The sequence below is a fragment of the Monodon monoceros genome, unplaced genomic scaffold (genome assembly GCF_005190385.1).
Source record: "Monodon monoceros isolate NGI ecotype Baffin Bay Population unplaced genomic scaffold, NGI_Narwhal_1 Super_Scaffold_21, whole genome shotgun sequence".
In the NCBI taxonomy this organism is placed as follows: Eukaryota; Metazoa; Chordata; class Mammalia; order Artiodactyla; family Monodontidae; genus Monodon; species Monodon monoceros.
The window spans coordinates 114,337,099-114,357,811 of NW_021703778.1; the positions used below are offsets into that span (position 1 = coordinate 114,337,099).

A 20,713-nucleotide genomic window follows, 5' to 3' on the forward strand; every position below is an offset into this window, starting at 1 on the left:
AAATACAACTGAATCTGAAAATAATTATGCTGAGTAACAGAACTGCCAGACCAAAAAAAGGTGCACATACTGTATGATCTCATTTATTATAAAATTCTAACTAAACTATAGCAATAGAAAGCAGATCAATGGTTGCCTGGATATGGGGCAGGAGAAGGACGAGGAGAGAAAGAGAGGGACTATACAAAAGGCATGAGGAAATCTATGGTGATGATTTCACAGATGCATACAAATGTCAGAACTTTTCCAACTATACACTTTATTTGAAAAACAAAAGTTCATGCCACGACAAAGTTTATGATTTCCTGTTATACAATGAAATTCATATTTTATACATTTTACCTACTTTTTTCCTAAATGAAAAATAACTTATAAAAAGAGAATCATGACAATTTATAACAAAGGAAACCTTAGAGATTATTTAATATATTTCCCTCTTTTTCAGAAGAGGAAATTGGCCTCCAGAGAGGTAGATCTGCCCAAGGTCGTCACATCATTGGTAATGACTAGGAAAGAACTGCTGGCAGTACTCTTTTTATACTACTTGGTTCTTTGAGTGTTTCAGACCTTAAGAATAAAATGTCCTCTGTGAACATACAGACTATATATGTTATTACAACTATTCCTGCAGCTCATTCTAAGTTTTCATTTGGTAGGTAAGAATATTTGTAAGTGTACAAATTTTATCTGAATTATTTGCATACCGTAACAGTATTTACTCAGAGACTTCAAGTTTTGAAATGAAATACATTTTTCATATGAATGAGTTTGACATATCTGTCTGGTAACAGGAAGCTTATAAAATAGGTCCTATAATATTTGAATTCCTTCTTACTACAGTTTATGTAAAAAACCGTAGACCATATCTTTGGACTGGGAATATACTTAAGTATTTATATAGAATGTATATTCAAAACAGAATCTAGGTTTATTGCGGACTGTGGCCAGTTGAACTAAAAATAATTTAGTGCCAGTAATATGAAAATGTATCAAGATTGCAAATAGTCTTCAAAAGCAAGGTAAGGTCTTTTGAAACAATGCTTCACTATAGAAATCCAATAACTAGGATTTTCTTTGGAACACTAAAGTGGCTGTTATTTATCATAGCAATGTGGGAGACACATTCAGAGATCTATTTTTATTTAATTTTTTTTGTTGTGCCACACGGCATGCGGGATCTTAGTTTCCCAACCAGGGATAGAACCCGTGCCCCCTGCATTGGAAGCGTGGAGCCACTGGACCACCAGGAAGTCCTGGAGATCTATTTTTAAATAATAGGCAAGAGGACTTATGTTTTCTGCTGTAATTGGTAAATATTACAAATCTACACACTACTGAATTTTTCACTCCCCATCTCCACCTCCTCTTGTTCTCTCATTTTTCCAAAAAAAACAAAACAAAGAAACAAACAAAAGCAAAACAGCATAAAATAGTCTCTCCATGTTTCCTCAACGCCCCCTTTGCTCGGTGACATATATTCTAGCAGGACAGCGGAGAGAAGACTCTGACTTGAAAAACTGAAAGGCTCCATATTCATGAGCCAATCTATGGCTTACCCAAACTCAACGGTTTTAGTGGAAAAATATTCAATAAATATGTATATTTTAGACATAATTGCAAATTCTAGGTACCTCAGAATTCATTCATAAAATATTCTGAAAAATTTCCCAAATGTGCTGTGCTAAGCAAACATTAAGTAACAATAACCCTTTTGCTCACCCCTTGGGTGGAAGTTTTCACACATTAAAAGAGAATTGAGGATAATGGCATTAGGCTGCTCAAGCCTTGACTCGATGGAGTGCATCTACAGCACTCAGTATTTACAATGTGCACAGGATAAATTCTCCTACCTAGCAAAAACCTCAGCCTCAGTACCTGCTAACATTTGACTCTATATAGTGTGATACAGGTTTTTAAATGCTGTCCTGACCCAGTTTTGAGGCCCTGGCTAGAGGCTGGTCATTTCTGCTTCTTGAGCAGTCAATTAAGCCCACACCCTGAACCACCTCCAATATCAGCTCTCACACTCTTGGCCCCTATACACCTGCTCTAAATTGCCCCAGGGCCAGGTACCAGACAACCAGGGACAGCCCCTATGCCCCAGAGTCTATTGACACTGCTCACATTAGCCAATCCTAAACGTGCTTGCCCATTCTTTCCCTCAGAAACTGCAGTATAAAGGCACTCGCCCACTTGCAGTATAAAGGCACTTGCCCACTTGTCCTCTCTCCCTCTGCCCTGTGGCTGACCCTAGTTCTTCCCTGAGTGGCCCTGCACGGTGTGCTGTGTTCTCCCCAGGGAACTGTGAGTCCAACAAACTACAAAACCCTTTCTGGCTTCTCTCTATTGATCTGTTTTGGCCTCACCATACCTCACCCAAGGTAATATGGTGAAAAATAAGGGAGGGAGGGAAGGTGGGAGAGAGAGAGGAAGGGAGAAGGAAGAAAGGAAGGGAGGGAGGGAGGGAGGGAGGGAGGAAGGAAGGATTTTAATTGGCTCTTAAAAGCAACATATTTAGTTTTGCTAAAACTTAACTCAAACCAATAATATCTGTACAGAGTGTAAGTTCCTTATGGAAGAAGTCTGAAATGCAGCAACAGTTTACAAAATCTGATAAGCTATGTCTATTTACATACTGAGAGCACCTAACATGTCAAGCCATGTGCTTATATTACATTACCTCATGTAGTTCTGAAAAAGACCAGCGAGGCAGAGCTACTGTTATATCTATATTAAATACATGAATCTGAGGCACAGAGAAAGATACAAAAATTGTCTAAAAGGACAGAGCTAGCAAATGGTGGAGCCGGGATTTGAACCCACATTTCTCTAAAACCAGAACCTAAGCTCCTAAGTCCTAAGTGATACTACCTTCAAATAGCTGCTCGTCCAACAAATATTTATTGAGCACCTATTTTATGACATTGTATTATATATTAGAGAAAAAGGCATCGAGTTGATTCTCAGAATGCTTATTTCATAGTGACAGTGAGGTTATTTTACCTATAAGAACAAGATAGCTTGATAGGTATTGGATGGATTTTATCTAGGGTGCTACAGAAGTATAATCATTTACTTAACTAAGTAAATAGATTTGTACCACTACTATCCTTTGCCCCCTGCCTCCATTTACACACACACACACACACACACACACACACACACACACACATTCCTTTAAATTGCTCTTTTGGCTAGTTCCACCTCTGCCAAAGGATGAAATCTCAGTAAAATCTCATAACTTTTTTCTGACTAGTCTCAAATACTAAAAAGTCCTCAGGTCACTTTTAGCCAAAAGAACTTTCTTTTTCAGTATCTGAAAAGTGCAATTTGGAGCAATAATCAAACCCTGCACATCCTTCAAAGTTAAACTGTCCCCAGCTCAAGCCTGCTGCAGCTCAGGAAGCCTGCAGTGAGGGAGGCAAGCATGGTTGCTACCACCTGCTTCAACTCCTTGCCTGGCCTTCCACTCCTCTCTCTCACTCTGTGGCTTCAGAACCCCTGGGAGTGAGGGGAGGGCTGTTCTCCAGACTCGATGGATGTTTACACTCACAAGGCGCTTCTGTGGATTTCTCAGAAATTCAGAATCCCCCACTGGAAGCCTCTCGTTGCATCTCCCAGGACAGATGTGGTACCTATAATTCCACTGCCTCTCCCCAACCTCTATCAGCCCCAACATTCGGTGGCCCGCCCCACACAGACTCTTGGCGAAATGCTTTCAACAGCCAACCTCCACCACCACGATCTGCAGCCCCTTTGAAGACTTGCCCTTTTATTTGTCCACTCTTTTTTTTTTTTTTAAGATTCTTTTCCCATTTGGCCATTACAGAGTATTGAGTAGAGTTCTCTGTGCAATACGGCAGGTTCTTATTAGTCTTCTATTTTATATACAGTAGTGTATATATGTCAATCCCAACCTCCCAATTTATTCCCCCCCATGCCCTGGTAACCATAAGTTTGTTTTCTACATGTGACTCTACTTCCATTTTTGTAAATACGTTCATATGTACCCTTTCTTTTAGATTCCACATATAAGCGATGTCATATGATATTTGCCTTTCTGTGTCTGACACTTCACGTGGTATGACCATCTCTAGGCTCTAATTGACGTTTCCTTCCTCTGCATGGTCTTCAGAGGAAATGCCACCACCCTGCCATTGCGGAAGTGCAGTCTTCCCCCAACACAGCTCACCCTCAGAGCTCTGAAACCTGAGGAAGACATGTGTCCGTTGGGCCCCCCGTTCTCCACTGTCAAGCTCTGCCTCCCACAAGCTTGAGGTGAGCAGGAAGCACCTGGCCATCCTCCTCCACGATGGGGGAAGGGAGCAGGGTACCTCAGACCCCAGCAATTGTGCTTCATCCACTCAGTGCTTTCATACCTACATGACCACATCCTTGGCATGTCTAACATAGGTGCCCCAACACCTCACTTTGAATGGGGATATTTAGCAAATATTGTTTTGTTCTCAGTCTTTGAGGTTTCAGCCAAAACCTAGACAGAGTGTCATTTAATATTCTGTTTCAGAAACATAAAGAAGGATGCTCACCAGACTGAATAATGCATAGCACAGCAAAAGCTGTCTGTCTCTATATGGTTGTTTTCTAATATTTTCTATTAAGGAAAATGGATTTGTCTTCTAATTCTCACTCTGCTCCTAGAAATGCTTTGTGAACCTGAGTAAATCATTAGTCCTCAGTGTTTTCACCTAAAATTATATGAAACTATAAAATTATTTAAAGTTTGTTGAAAAGTCTCTCCAAGAAAATATAGCTCTGTCATTTGAGGCTAATATACATCAATCTTCCTAGCCCAGAAAAGACAAAAAACTAAAAATTAGCCAGAGAGCAGCAGGAGAACTGCCTTTGAATAAACCCAAATTCCTGACATCGTGCTCTACATCTCCAGGAGGAATTAAAACTCTCACCTTCCCAATCTCAGAAGCAAGTTACTCATATCAAGCCTGACCTTATGCCCCAGTTCTGATCACTAAGCTTCTACATTGTTCTATTTGCCCCGTTCCTTACCTTGTTAACCTGGCTAGTAGACAGGTTCACCCAGGACAATCCTCCTCCCAAAGACAAGGACCCACTCTGAATTTAAGCCAAGCATGAGGATGCCAGTGCCTGTTGGAAGACTTCTCAGAAGTAAGCACCTGTGATTCATAAATACCCCACACTCCTGGAACCACTGTCTTCCCAGGGACTCCACCTTCTCAGAATGAGCTCCCTGTTAGCTGCACCCTTACCCTAGGACAGGACACAGGTCCACTGCCTCTTCAATCACAGCACCTGCCCCACTCCAAGATCCTAAAGCATGCAAGGTATCGGCATAAATGCCAAATGGAGCTAACTGGGCTAAAAGCATGCATCTTTCCAAAAATGCATTGTTTACAGTATTTCCTCCTTTATCCTTTTACTTTTAAAGAATAAATCTTTCTCTAGTGTTTTCATGGCTGACATAGAGTAACTGCCTTATTTTGATTAAAATTAAAATTGAATCATTTTCTTCTCTGTCCTTAGAGCATAGGTTCCACAAACATAAAGTAGGTAATTGATCTTATTTAAGAAATTTGCGATGGAACAATAAAAACAATTAAGTGCAATGACTCTAGTACAGATGTTCTGAATCCAATATTTCTCAAAAGGCTTTGACAACATCCAAAGTTGTATGAAAATATTTGGCAGTGGTAACTCAAAATTTAAGTATTCTGTTCTTTTTTCAAGCATTAGCCAAGAATGGAAGAGTCTTCACGAACAATCTAATTGAGAGGTTCTGGAAAACAAATCTGTAGCACATGGTCATTTTTTCTCTGTTGATGGCTCAGCTGAGCCAGTGACATTTATGAGTCCATGGCTGAGGGCTCTATAGGTTCTGGATCAATACAATCTTTCCTAAAGTTATAGACTGAATGTTTGTGTCCCTCTGCCCCTAAATTCATGTGTTGAAGCCCAAACCACTAGTGTAGCTGTATTTGGAGTAAAGTAATTAAGGTTAAATGAGGTCATAAGGGTGAGGCCTTGATCTGATAGGATTAGTGTCCTTCTAAGAAGAGACACTAAAAAGCATGGAAAATGAAAGGCGACATGAAGACATAACGAGAAGGCGGCCATCTGCAAGTGAGAAAGAGAGATCACACCAGAAACTGAATTGCCAGAACCTTGATCTTGGACTTCTTGCATCCAGAACTGTGAGAAAATAAATTTCTGCTGTTTATGCCATTCAGTCTATAGTACTTTGTTATAGCATCCTCAACCAACTAATACACCCAGGAACTTATCAACGGAGGAGAGGACGAAAAGACATTTTCTTCCTCTTTCTCCAAGTGGGATCCCAGAAATTCCCCAGTGTATATTAAAATATTAATATCTTGCTTTCACACAGTTTATATGCATAGTCCTATTTATTCTTCACAATCTTGTAGTTAGGCAGAGCTAGCATTATTAATCCCGTTTTACAGATGAGATGGAATGTGGCTAAGCCAAGATTAGATGTAGAACTTTTGACTCCTAGCCCAAGCTTCTTACACTGCAACTCATGCCAGCTGACTGAGAGTAGCTTTAGAGATCTTTCCACTCCTGAGTCAGCTCACAGTTAGAACATCTCTGGGAATCATAGCACTGGTTCCAGGATAAGACACTAGACTTCAAAAGGGGTACCTCTTAACAGATAAGCAGAATTATCTGCCATTGGTCAGGAGAACCATGAGCTATTAATAAATAAAGTTGAAGAAAAAATTAAAATTAAAGCTGGAGTTGTGCTCAATTTCAATAATTTTAATTACTAATTTAGAGTGATAGTAATTTTGACCTTTTAACAAAACCTTCTTTATATACCATTTTTGAGTTTTGACTATCTGTGGACACAAAGGAATAAATCTTGGCCACTCTTTGTCCTGGAACACACCATCTACAGCTCCTCCTGGGAGAAAGAGCTCAGCTACAACTTAAAGTTCAGTACATTCACTCTTCTGATTAATTTGGAGCAGTGGAGCAATTAAAGAATAGATGCTATGGATTAATGTTCCACATCACATTGAGAAGCCCTTCTATAGGCCCTGGTGCTATTTTTAAAATATCTGAGCTCTGAATGTCACTCCATTAATAAAGATTTCAGCAGCTTAGTCATTAACACCAACAAGACCTTATCATTAGAACAACATATACTTTCAGGCTCATTTTTCTGTTGTGCAAATCAGTGATGGAAAACTTCAGAAACTGAACCAATGTTAGATTGTTTAGTATAACTGATTTGGGGCTCATATTCAAAACATTTATTTTATCCATACATAATATCTTAAAATATGTCTCTTTCCTAATAGGCAGCCCAAAACCCCTATTACTGACATTTGGTTTCAACTCGCCCTAATACAGAATGTCTCTCTTTGCTCCCTTTTCAACTGTTCCTGAGGATGACTGCCAAACCCTAAGGAAAAGGGAAAACTTGGTTGCCTTTAGCATGTAAGCCTCTCAGTGTCAGCAGTTACACCATTCTCTCCTTTAGGCTGAGTTTGCACTGTATTGGAAAATAGAGGCCTCTGAGTATTCATGCCTCTTCAGATTGGCTGTCAAAAGCCCTTCACGTGCAATCTTCTTATTTGGCCCCAAAGAAAACAGTCTCTTCTAAATAGTGCTCAAATGGTTATCCCATTCAGAAAGAATGGAATATTTATTTGATATAGAACATAAATTTATTCTAGTTAAAATACTATTTTGTTTGTAGAAATTTTTATGTGCATCCAGAGAAAAGGGAGATTTTAAAATCAGAAATCTCAAAAATTAACGGGAAGCATTTTAAAAATAATTTTAAGGAATTATAAACAACCTAAATATCCAGTAATAGGGATTTGGTATGGGGATATCTATGTAGATGTAGATACAGATATAGATATAGATATGGAGAATGAGATTTCCATTCAATAAAGCACTCTGTATCTAACATAAATAATCCTGATGCTTCCAGTTCTATGTAGTAGACCATTTACATAGATACTTACCTTCTCTTCCTCAAAAATGCCTGTAAAAATTACAATCAAGAAATACAGAAGCTAGCAAGCACAGAGCAGCACTAAAAAGGGGAAAGAGAGCCATCAGCAGACCAGAGATTTATTAAAATCTTTAGAAAATGGCAAGTAGACGAATCATACTGTCAGATGAAACAAAAGCAAAGAAGTAAATGTTCCAGCACTGAAGAGACCTGGCTTCACCCTGAAAAAAGTGAATGCTGAGCAGAATGAAGAGAAAAATCAAAACCTAGAAATATCACCATGAAATTTCATAACGCACCGAAGATAAAGAGGATATGCCAGAAACTTCCAGGAAAGAGCTATGGAAGTTCCCTATTGTTTGATGTATTCATTATCTGAGTTCTTACAGCCATGAGATTGCATAGGGAAGCAGTCATGGCTCAAAAATATTCATTAATTGACTGGCCACTTGTAAAATTAGTCCTGATTCAAATACTCATCCCATATCACACTGACATCTGTCCTCACCAATCACATCAGAGTCTATTTTGGTCAATTTCATTGAATTTTTAATAAATATATGATTAAAATATGTAAGCCATAAATATTTAATAAATGTATAATAATAAATATATAGCATAAATTGACTTTAAAGTAAAATTGCAAACCTTGAAAAGATATTAGGTTTCATAGGGTTGATAAAAGTGTTGGTGACTTGAGTCACCAACAAAGCTACTGCTAAATGAGAATTTTAGCAGAGTTAGATCAGTTTAGGATGGATGAGGAGAAAACCAACCAGGAGAATGGTAAATAAGAAAGGGTCATCAAGGGAGATTCATTTAAAAATCAAAGAATTTAAGACAGGCCCTTGTAGGGCAGTCTTGAAATATTTTTGCTGAAATTACTATCTTTATGATTGTGCAGGAAAGTGAAATATGAACTTGGAAGATATCATATCATTCTACCATCTATTTTTAGCAGAAAATGGTACCCCCCCAAACAATCCAATTTAAATAGATTTATATTAAGAGGACTTTTCTAGTGCTACTTTCCCAAGAAACAGGAGACTTCCTATAGATAGAAAGGAAGCAGAAACAGGATGGCATTGTATTAGTCTCATTAGCAAGAATAAGTGCTGAAAATAGTGACATAATGCCTGTAAAATTCTTAAAAAAATGACTTTATATCAACAATTCTATACATAATCAAACTACTAATCAAATATGAAAGCAAAACAATGACATGCAAGAATTCTGAAGGTTTACCTGCCATGTACTCTTTTGAAAAAAGTACTCCAGCCATATTGTAAAAGAGGAAGGAAGGAAGGAAGGAGGAAGAGAGGGAGGGAGAGTGGGAGAGAGGGAGGGAGGAAGAAAGAAAGGGAAAGGGAAACCAAGAATATGGAATGAAAGGTATGAGGAGATTTCTGCTTTAGGTAATGAAAGACTGAGTAGTTTAACCAAATATAACCACACTCTGGGAAAAAAAAAACCGCAAAAGCTTGATTAAATATATTATTTTAAAATCTTCTTAAAAGCATCAAAGATATATCAAGACAATAAGGAATTACAGGACAAAAATCCAACACTTGGGAAAAGGTTTGCCCTGTGATCACTGGCTGACCTGAAAGAGGTAGCTGATATGTGCTTTGATAGCCTCTTAGAGCTAAGGGGAAAAGTCAGAGTTCAGGGCTCACCCAATACTGGGAATTGGGGCCCCCAAAGGGCTACACCCTGAGAATAGCGGTAAAACAAAAATAACTCAACCTTGTGCAGACGGTAGACTCACTTCTTTTTAAAATATCAATAGCCCATGAAATCTCAGGCTGTGAGACTGCCTGAGAACACTCTAGGTTGTCGGTACCCCTCTTTCGAGGAAAAGAATATCATCCTAAGTCTCAAATTATTTCAACAAATACTTTTTCAAACACAATGCCCAGCATACACCAAAGCATGAAGAGAAAAGATACAATGAGCAAGAACCAACAGTGATAAAAATAACCAAAATAGTCAGGCATTATCATATACAGTAAAACTATGCTTAACGTTTTCAAGGAGAAGAAAAATAAGCTGTGAAAATTTCAGCGGGGAAGGAACTAACAACTATAAAAAGTGACTTCGCAGTTTTAAAAAAGAAACAAATTGAAATTCTACAATGGAAAAATCCATTTAAAAAATTAAGAATTCAGGGCTTCCCTGGTGGTGCAGTTGTTGCGAGCCCGCCTGCCGATGCAGGGGACACGGGTTCGTGCCCTGGTCCAGGAAGATCCCACATGCCGCGGAGCGGCTGGGCCCGTGAGCCATGGCCGCGGAGCCTGTGCTCCGCAATGGGAGAGGCCACAACAGTGAGAGGCCTGCGTACCGCAAAAAAAATAAAAATAAATAAATAAAAATTAAAAATTCAATGGAATTTAACAATATATTGGACAGTGGAAGAGACAGTTAGTGAACTGAAAACAGGTCAGAAGACACTCCCCAGCATGCAGCATACAAGAAAAAGATGGAAAACATGGAAGAGAATGTAAAAGACTTAGAATTCCATGAGAAATCCTTAAGTTCTGGCATCCAGAAGAATAAGAATGGACACTGGTCATTTTTGTGGAGATTTTAGCCTAGAATTTTCCAAAACTCATGAAAAATATCTGTCTTCCAACTTAGGAATCCAAATAAATCCCAAACAGAATAAATAAAAGGAAAGCCATACCTAAACAGATCATAGTGAAACTGGATAAAACCAAAAAGATCTTCAGTGCAGCCAGAGCAACTCGCCTTCACGAGAATAACAGTAGACTGACAGGTGACTTTTGAACAGCATCAATGCAAGTCAGAAAGAAACTGCTAACCTAGGATTTGTAACTAGCAAAAATAAAATCATTTTCAGATGAATAAAAAATTGAAAGAGTTCACCATTAGGAAACCTGCATCCAAAGGAATCTGCAAAGTATGTTTTCAGTTCACTAATTGTCTCTTTGTCCAATATGCTGTTAAATTCTCACTGACTTCTTCCAGAGAAAAGGGAAATGATGGCTGGAAATCAAGGGCTCAAAAATACAAAAAGAAAAAAAAGAAAAGAAAGTTGTAAACGTGAGTAAATCTCAATAAACACTGATCCATTAAAAAATAATTATATGTACATAAGGAAGTATGTAAATGAAGTTAAGTGTTCTAAGCAGCTTGTATTACCCAGGAAGAGAGTAAAATTATCCATTAATATTAGACATTGATAAGTCAATGATACATTTTGTAATTTCTAGGATGAACACTAAAAGTATAGGGAAAGAGCATAATACAACTAAAAGAGGGCAAAAAAATCAATGATTAAAAAAAAAATCAATTGGAAGTTAAGAAGGCCAGATTCCATAGGACTTGAGGATATCTGCTGGGCCTCAGATTTTCTATTAAGGATCTGGGGCCACCATGGTCTCCAGCTATTAGAGTAGATATCAAATCAATTTGTTGGGGAAAGCAAGCATTCAGAAATTCCTGTTTACTTTTTTCTATACATAGGTGCTATGATGACATGGGGAGTGTCCCAGTTATTCAGAATCATTTCAACAAACTTGCTATGATAAGCATATCACATTCAAGACAGTCACTTCTTATATCCTGGGAAAGAATGGCAGATATGGAGACTTTTTTAGGGAGACTCTGGCAATTCTCCTCCTGATTTCCATTCCTCAAGAGGTAAAGATGGCAAATACGAGCTAGTAGCGGCAGCAAATTAGCTTATTCCCGGAGATTAAAGGTTTAATGACAAAGAGTGATGTAAACAGGCAACATGCAGAAAATCTGGTGGCAGGACTGTTCACCTAAGTGCTTTGTTACATTCATAGAGGACTCGAGGAAGTTAAAGGTAACCAGAGAATGAAATCAAGGATTCAGACTCTGATTTGAGCATCTTCCAACATTACAGAGGAATAGAGTCCTGTAAAGTGCCTCAGATATTTTCTATTCTGCCACATTTATTCTAGGTTTTCCTTTGTGATCATGATCAAAGATCTCAACCTTTCACCGCCAATTTATGTTGACTACAGGACTACTTGCTTCTGTCATCAAAAGCTCCTTGAAATTTGTTATGTCTGTTTCTGTGTGCATCAATATTCTGCAATTTTGCTCTTTGCCACTACATGTGAGATGGCTTTAAAATGTCACTGCCTCTTTTTTTTTGAAAGCAAAGTAGAAGAAACTAAAAGTGACTGAGTAATGATAAAATACTTATTCTTTCCAGGTCCCAGGTTATCAGTTGAAATTGTAATACAGGAATCGCATCAGAAAGTCTTTGACAAGAAATGATATAATAATATACACCATTATTTTTAATGTAGCTGGATTCTTAGAGGAAATATTTCCAAAGCCACACTTTTTGTGCACTTCTTAGAGAGTGATTTTTTTTAAAGAAAGTCATTCTATGTATTATATATATTTTTTCTGTTTCCTGACTAATTTTTTACCAGAAATGGAGAAGAAATAGCAAATGTGTCATTATTTTAATAGGATGATTATTTGTCAAAGTGAGGTTTGGGGTTTAATTATAGTTTTAATGCATGTAGTTTAACTTCAAACTGAAGTCCCTTTTGTGAAAAGACAGGTGTGTGAAATTTGAATACAATTTTAGAAAAACAATGAATACATTGCCAATTATTAACTTTAACAAGTTAAATAAATAAAACCATAATTCACTAATCTGAAACTATTTAGATACAAACAAATATTTATTCCTTTGTCTGGCATCTTTATATGTTTAGACAATGTGACCAAATTAAAGTTGTTCATTGCTGAGTGACTACAAAACTGAACTTTGAATGAGCAAGGAAAGTGAGTAACAGTAGTCTAGCAGGGGAAATTTTTCTTCAGAACAGTGGTTTTAAGACCTTCTTTGTAAAAGCTAAAGCCTAAGTTCTTTTGGGAATTTCTCAGAGACTTAATTTTAGCAGTTAATAGTAATTCCCAGATACAATTATTTATAATTATTTACATTTCAATGAAAACAAATGTATAAATATTAGAGACTCTTCTCTAGAAGCTCTGGAATGTAAATTTCTATAAATTCATAAAAGAAAATTCTTTGTAATTTTAACATTAAAAGAAGTTTTGTGGATGACTGGTTCAAGATGGCGGAGTAGAAGGACGTGTGCTCACTCCCTCTTGAAAGAGCACAGGAATCACAACTACCTGCTGAGCAATCATCAGCAGGAAGACACTGGAACTCACCAAAAAAGACACTCTACTTCCCAAGACAAAGGAGAAGCCACAATGAGATGGTAGGAGGGTCGCAATCACAATAAAATCAAACCCCACAACTGCTGGGTGGGTGACACACAAAACTGGAGAACAATTATACCACAGAAGTCCACCCACAGCAGTGAAGGTTCTGAGGCCCACGTCAGGCTTCCCAACCTGGGGGTCTGGCAACGGGGGGAGGAATTCCCAGAGAATTAGACTTTGAAGGCTGGTGGGATTTGATTGCAGGACTTCAACAGGACTGGGGGAAACAACGACTCCACTATTGGAGGGCACACAAAAAGTAGTGTGCATATCAGGACAGGACACGGGGGAAGGAACAGTGACCCCACAGGAGACTGAACCGGACCTACCAGCTAGTGTTAGAGGGTCTCCTGAAGAGGCGGGGGATGGCTGTGGCTCACCACAGGAACAAGGACACTGGCAGCAGAAGTTCTGGGAAGTACTGCTTGGCATAAGCCCTCCTGGAATCCGCCATTAGCCACACCAAAGAGCCTGTAGGGTCCAGTGCTGGGTCACGGTAGGCCAAACAACCAACAGGGAGGGAATTCAGCCCCACCCATCAGCAGACAAGGAGACTAAACTTTTAATGAGCTCTTCCCACAAGAGCAACACCCAGCTCTACCCACCACCAGTCCCTCCCATCAGGAAGCTTACTCAAGCCTCTTAGATAGCCTCATCCACCAGAGGGCAGGCAGCAGAAGCAAGAACTACAGTCCTGTAGCTGATGGAATGAAAACCACATTCACAGAAAGATGGACAAAATGAAAAGGCAGAGGAATACGTACCAGATGAAGGAACAAGAGAAAACCCCAGAAAAACAACTAAATGAACTGGAGATAGGCAACCTTCCATAAAAAGAATTAAGAATAAAGATACTGAAGATGATCCAGGACCTCAGAAAAAGAATGGAGGCAAAGATCAAGAAATGTTTAAAAAAGACCTAGACAAATTAAAGAACAAACACCTAGAAGAATTAAAGAACAAACAGAGATGAACAATACAATAACTGAAATGAAAAACAAACTACAAGGAATCAATGGCAGAATAACTGAGGCAGAAGAACGGATAAGTGACCTGTAAGACAGAATGCTGGAATTCACTGCTGCAGAAGAGAATAAAGAAAAGAGAAAGAAAAGAAATGAAGACAGCCTAAGAGACCTCTGGTACAACATTAAATGTACCAACATTCGCATCATAGGAGTCCCAGAAGGAGAAGAGAGAGAGAGAGGACCCGAGAAAATATTTGAAGAGATTATAGTTGAAAACTTCCCTAACATGGGAAAGGAAATAGCGACCCAAGTCCAGGAAGTGCAGAGAGTCACAGGCAGGATAAGCTCAAGGAGAAAAGACCAAGACACATAGTAATCAAATTGACAAAAATTAAAGACAAACAAAAACTATTAAAAGCAACAAGGGAAAAATGACAAATAACTTATTAGGGAACTTCCATAAGGTTAACAGCTGATTTCTCACCAGAAACTCTACAAGCCAGAAGGGAGTGGCACAATATATTTAAAGTGATGAAAGGGAAGAACCGACAACTGAGATTACTCTACCCGGAAAAGATCTCCTTCAGATTTGATAGAGAAATCAAAAGTTTTAAAGACACGCAAAAGCTAAGACAATTCAGCACCATCAAACCAGCTTTACAACAAATGCTGAAGGAACTTCTCTAAGTGGGAAACACAAGAGAAGAAAAACACCTACAAAAACAAACTTGAGACAATTAAGAATATGGTAACAGGAACATACATATTGATAATGACCTTAAATATGAATGGATTAAATGCTCCAACTAAAAGACACAGGCTTGCTGAATGGATACCAAAAAAAGACCCATATATACACTGTCCAAAAGAGACCCACTTCAGACCTAGGGACATGTACAGACTGAAAGCGAAGGGATGGAAAAAGATATTCCATGTAAACAGGAATCAAAAGAAAGCTGGAGTAGCAATACTCATATCAGATAAAATGAATTTTAAAGAATATTACAAGAGACAAGAAAGGACACTACAAAATGATCATGGGATCAATCCAAGAAGAAGATATAACAATTATAAATATATATGCACCCAAGGGGACCAGGGGACGATGGCGGAAGAATAAGCCATGGAGATCACCTATCTCCCCACAGATACACCAGAAATACATCTACACGTGGAACAACTCCTACAGAACACCTACTGAACGCTGGCAGAAGACCTCAGACCTCCCAAAAGGCAAGAAACCCCCCACGTACCTGGGTAGGGCAAAAGAAAAAAGAATAAACAGAGACAAAAGGATCGGGACGGGACCTGCACCAGTGGGAGGGAGCTGTGAAGCAGGAAAGGTTTCCACACACTATGAAGCCCCTTCTTAGTTGGAGACTGCGGGTGGTGGAGGAGGAAAGCTTCAGAGCTGCGGAGGAGAGCACAGCAACCAGGGTGCGGAGGGCAAAGCAGAAAGATTCCCACACAGAGGATCGGTGCTGACCGGGACTCGCCAGCCCGAGAGGCTTGTCTGCTCACACGCTGGGGTGGGCGGGGCTGGGAGCTGAGGCTCGGTCTTCAGTCGCAGCACAGGGAGAGGACTGGGGTTGGCAGTGTGAACACAGTCTGCAGGGGGTTAGTGCACCACGGCTAGCCGGGCAGGAGTCCGGGAAAAAGTCTGGACCTGCCGAAGAGGCAAGAGACTTTTTCTTCCCTCTTTGTTTCCTGGTGCGCGAGGAGAGGGGATTAAGAGCGCTGCTTAAAGGAGCTCCAGAGATGGGCATGAGCCGCGACTAACAGTGTGGACCCCAGAGACGGGCATAAGACGCTAAGGCTGCTGCTGCCACCACGAAGAAGCCTGTGTGTGAGCACAGGTCACTGTCCACACCCCTCTTCCGGGGAGCCTGTGCAGCCCACCACTGCGAGGGTCCCGGGATCCAGGCGCAACTTCCCCAGGACGCACGGCCACCTCAGGCTGGTGCTACATCACTCTGGCCTCGGCCGCCACAGGCACGCCCCGCACTCCGTACCCCTCCCTCGCCCCAGCCTGAGTGAGCCAGAGTCCCGGAAGAGGCTGCTCCTTTAACCCCGTCATGTCTAAGCAAAGAACAGACGCCCTCCGGTGACCTACATGCAGAGGTGGGGCCAAATCCAAAACTGAGCCCCGGGAGCTGTGAGAACAAAGAAGAGAAAGGGAAATCTCTCCCAGCAACCTTAGAAGCAGCAGATTAAAGCTGCACAATCAACTTGATGTACCCTGCATCTGTGGAATACATGAATAGACAATGAATCATTCCAAATTGAGGAGGTTGACTTTGAGAGCAAGATTTAAGATTTTTTCCCCTTTTCCTCTTTTTGTGAGTGTGTATGTATATGCTTCTGTGTGAGATTTTGTCTGTATAGCTTTGCTTCTACCATTTGTCCTAGGGTTCTATCCGTCTGTTTTTCTTTTTTTCTTTAAAAAAAATTTTTTTTTCTTAACATATATTTTTTATTTTAATAACTTTATTTTATTTTATCTTACTTTATTTTATCTTATCTTCTTCCTTTCTTTCTTTCCTTTCTTCCCTCCGTCCCTCCTCCCTCCCTCCCTCCCTCCCTCCTTTCTTCCTCTCTCTCTCTCTCTCTCTCTCTCCTTTTTCTCCCTTTTATTCTGAGCCGTGTGGATGAAAGGCTCTTGGTACTGCAGCCAGGAGTCAGTGCTGTGCCTCTGAGGTGGGTGAGCCAACTTCAGGAGGCTGCTCCACAAGAGACCTCCCAGCTCCACATAATATCAAGCGGCAAAAATCTCCCAGAGATCCCCATCTCAACACCAGCACCCAGCTTCACTCAATGACCAGCAAGCTACAGTGCTGGACACCCTACGCCAAACAACTAGCAAGACAGGAACGCAACCCCACCCATTAGCAGAGAGGCTGCCTAAAATCGTAATAAGTCCACAGACACCCCAAAACACACCACCAGGTGTGGACCTGCCCACCAGAAAGACAAGATCCAGCCTCATCCACCAGAACACAGGCACTAGTCCTGTCCACCAGGAAGCCTACACAATCTACTGAAACAACTTTAACCACTGGGGACAGACATCAAAAACAACAGAAACTACAAACCTGCAACCTGCAAAAAGGAGACCCCAAACACAGTAAGATAAGCAAAATGAGAAGACAGAGAAATACACAGCAGATGAAGGAGCAAGATAAAAACCCACCAGACCTAACAAATGAAGAGGAAATAGGCAGTCTACCTGAAAAAGAATTCAAAATAATGATAGTAAAGATGATTCAAAATCTTGGAAACACAATAGACAAAATGCAAGAAACATTTAACAAGGACCTAGAAGAACTAAAGAGGAAACAAGCAACAATAAACAACACAATAAATGAAATTAAAAGTACTCTAGATGGGATCAATAGCAGAATAACTGAGGCAGAAGAACGGATAAGTGACCTAGAAGATAAAATAGTGGAAAGAACTACTGCAGAGAAGAATAAACAAAAAAGAATAAAAAGAACTGAGGACAGTCTCAGAGACCTCTGGGACAACCTTAAACCCACAAACATTCAAATTATAGGGGTTCCAAAAGAAGAAGAGAAAAAGAAAGGGACTGAAAAAATATTTGAAGAGATTATAGTTGAAAACTTCCCTAATATGGGAAAGGAAATAGTTAATCAAGTCCAGGAAGCACAGAGAGTCCCATACAGGATAAATCCAAGGAGAAATACGCCAAGACACATATTAATCAAACTATCAAAAATTAAATACAAAGAAAACATATTAAAAGCAGCAAGGGAAAAACAACAAATAACACACAAGGGAATCCCCATAAGGTTAACAGCTGATCTTTCAGCAGAAACTCTGAAAGCCAAAAGGGACTCGCAGGACATATTTAAAGTGATGAAGGAGAAAAACCTGCAACCAAGATTACTCTACCCAGCAAGGATCTCATTAAGATTTCATGGAGAAATTAAAACCTTTACAGACAACCAAAACTGAGAGAGTTCAGCACCACCAAACCAGCTTTACAACAAATGCTAAAGGAATTTCTATAGGAAAGAAACACAAGAGAAGAAAAAGACCTACAATGATGAAGCCAAAACAATTAAGAAAATGGGAATAGGAACATACATATCAATAATAACCTTAAATGTAAAAGGACTAAATGCTCCCACCAAAAGACACAGATTGGCTGAACGGATACAAAAACAAGACCCTTACATATGCTGTCTACAAGAGACCTACTTCAGACCTAGACACACATACAGACTGAAAGTAAGGGGATGGAAAAAGATATTCCATGCAAATGGAAACCAAAAGAAAGCTGGAGTAGCAATTCTCATATCAGACAAAATAGACTTTAAAATAAAGACTACTACAAGAGACAAAGAAGGACACTACATAATAAACAAGTGATCGATCCAAGAAAAAGATATAACAATTGTAAATATTTATGCACCCAACATAGGAGCACCTCAATACATAAGGCAAATACTAACAGACATAAAAGGGGAAATCGACAGTAACACATTCACAGCAGGGGACTTTAACACCCCACTTTCACCAATGGACAGATCATCCAAAATGAAAATAAATAAGGAAACACAAGCTTTAAATGACACATTAAACAAGATGGACTTAATTGATATTTATAGGACATTCCAACCAAAAACAACACAATACACATTTTTCTCAAGTGCTCATGGAACATTCTCCAGGATAGATCATATCTTGGGTCAAAAATCTAGCCTTGGTAAATTTAAGAAAATTGAAATTGTGTCAAGTATCTTTTCCAACCACAATGCTATGAGACTAGATTTCAATTACAGGAAAAGATCTGTAAAAAATACAAACACATGGAGGCTAAACAATACACTACTTAATAACAAAGTCATCACTGAAGAAATCAAAGAGGAAATCAAAAAATACCTAAAAACAAATGACTATGGAGACACGACGACCCAAAACCTATGGGATGCAGCAAAAGCAGTTCTAAGAGGGAACTTTATAGCAATACAATCCTACTTTAAGAAACAGGAAACACCTCAAATAAACAACCTAAACTTGCACCTAAAGCAATTAGAGAAAGAACAAAAAACCCCCAAAGTTAGCAGAAGGAAAGAAATCATAAAAATCAGATCAGAAATAAATGAAAAAGAAATGAAAGAACCGATAGCAAATATCAATAAAACTAAAAGCTGGTTGTCTGAGAAGATAAACAAAATTGATAAACCATTAGCCAGACTCATCAAGAAAAAAAGGGAGAAGACTCAAATCAATAGAATTAGAAATGAAAAAGAAGTAACAACTGACACTGCAGAAATACAAAAGATCGTGAGAGATTACTACAAGCAACTCTATGCCAATAAAATGGACAGCCTGGAAGAAATGGACAAATTCTTAGAAATGCATATCGTGCCAAGACTGAATCAGGAAGAAATAGAAAATATGAACAGACCAATCACAAGCACTGAAATTGCAACTGTGATTAAAAATCTTCCAACAAACAAAATCACAGGACCAGATGGCTTCACAGGCGATTTCTATCAAACATTTAGAAAAGAGCTAACACCTAACCTTCTCAAACTCTTCCAAAATATAGCAGAGGGAGGAACACTCCCAAACTCATTCTATGAGGCCACCATCACCCTGATACCAAAACCAGACAAGGATGTCACAAAGAAAGAAAACTACAGGCCAATATCACTGATGAACATAGATGCAAAAATCCTCAACAAAACACTAGCAAACAGAATCCAACAGCACATTAAAAGGATCATACACCATAATGAAGTGGGGTTTATTCCAGGAATGCAAGGATTTTTCAAAATACGCAAATCAATCAACGTGATACACCATATTAACAAATTGAAGGAGAAAAATCATATGATCATCTCAATAGATGCGGAGAAAGCTTTCGACAAAATTCAGCACCCATTTATGATAAAAACTGTGCAGAAAGTCGGCATAGAGGGAATTTTCCTCAACATAATAAAGGCTATATATGAGAAACCCACAGCCAACATCATCCTCAATGGTGAAAAACTGAAACCATTTCCACTAAGATGAGGAACAAAACAAAGTTGCCCACTCTCACCACTCTTTTTCAACATAATTTTGGAAGTTTTAGCCACAGCAATCAGAGGAGAAAAGGAAATAAAAGGAATCCAAATTGGAAAAGAAGAAATAAAGCTGTCACTGTTTGCAGATGACGTGATACTATAGATAGAGAATCCTAAACATGCTACCAGAAAACTACTAGAGCTACTAAATGAATTTGGTAAAGTAGCAGGATACAAAATTAATGCACAGAAATCTCTGGCATTCCTATATACTAATGATGAAAAATCTGAAAGTGAAATCAAGAAAACACTCCCATTTACCATTGCAACAAAAAGAATAAAATATCTAGGAATAAACCTCCCTAAGGAGACAAAAGACCTGTATGCAGAAAATTATAAGACACTGATGAAATAAATTAAAGATGATACAAATAGATGGAGACATACAATGTTCTTGGATTGGAAGAATCAACGTTGTG

The 20,713-nt window shown here is 39.1% G+C and overlaps 2 pseudogenes; both read left to right on the plus strand.

Annotated features, from left to right (window-relative positions):
- Positions 1 to 4,277, plus strand: part of LOC114903893 — a 68,726-nt pseudogene extending 64,449 nt beyond the window's left edge.
- Positions 4,278 to 4,312: 35 nt separating this feature from the next.
- On the plus strand, positions 4,313 to 12,167 carry LOC114903894 (annotated as a pseudogene).
- The last annotated feature ends 8,546 nt before the right edge of the window (positions 12,168 to 20,713 follow it).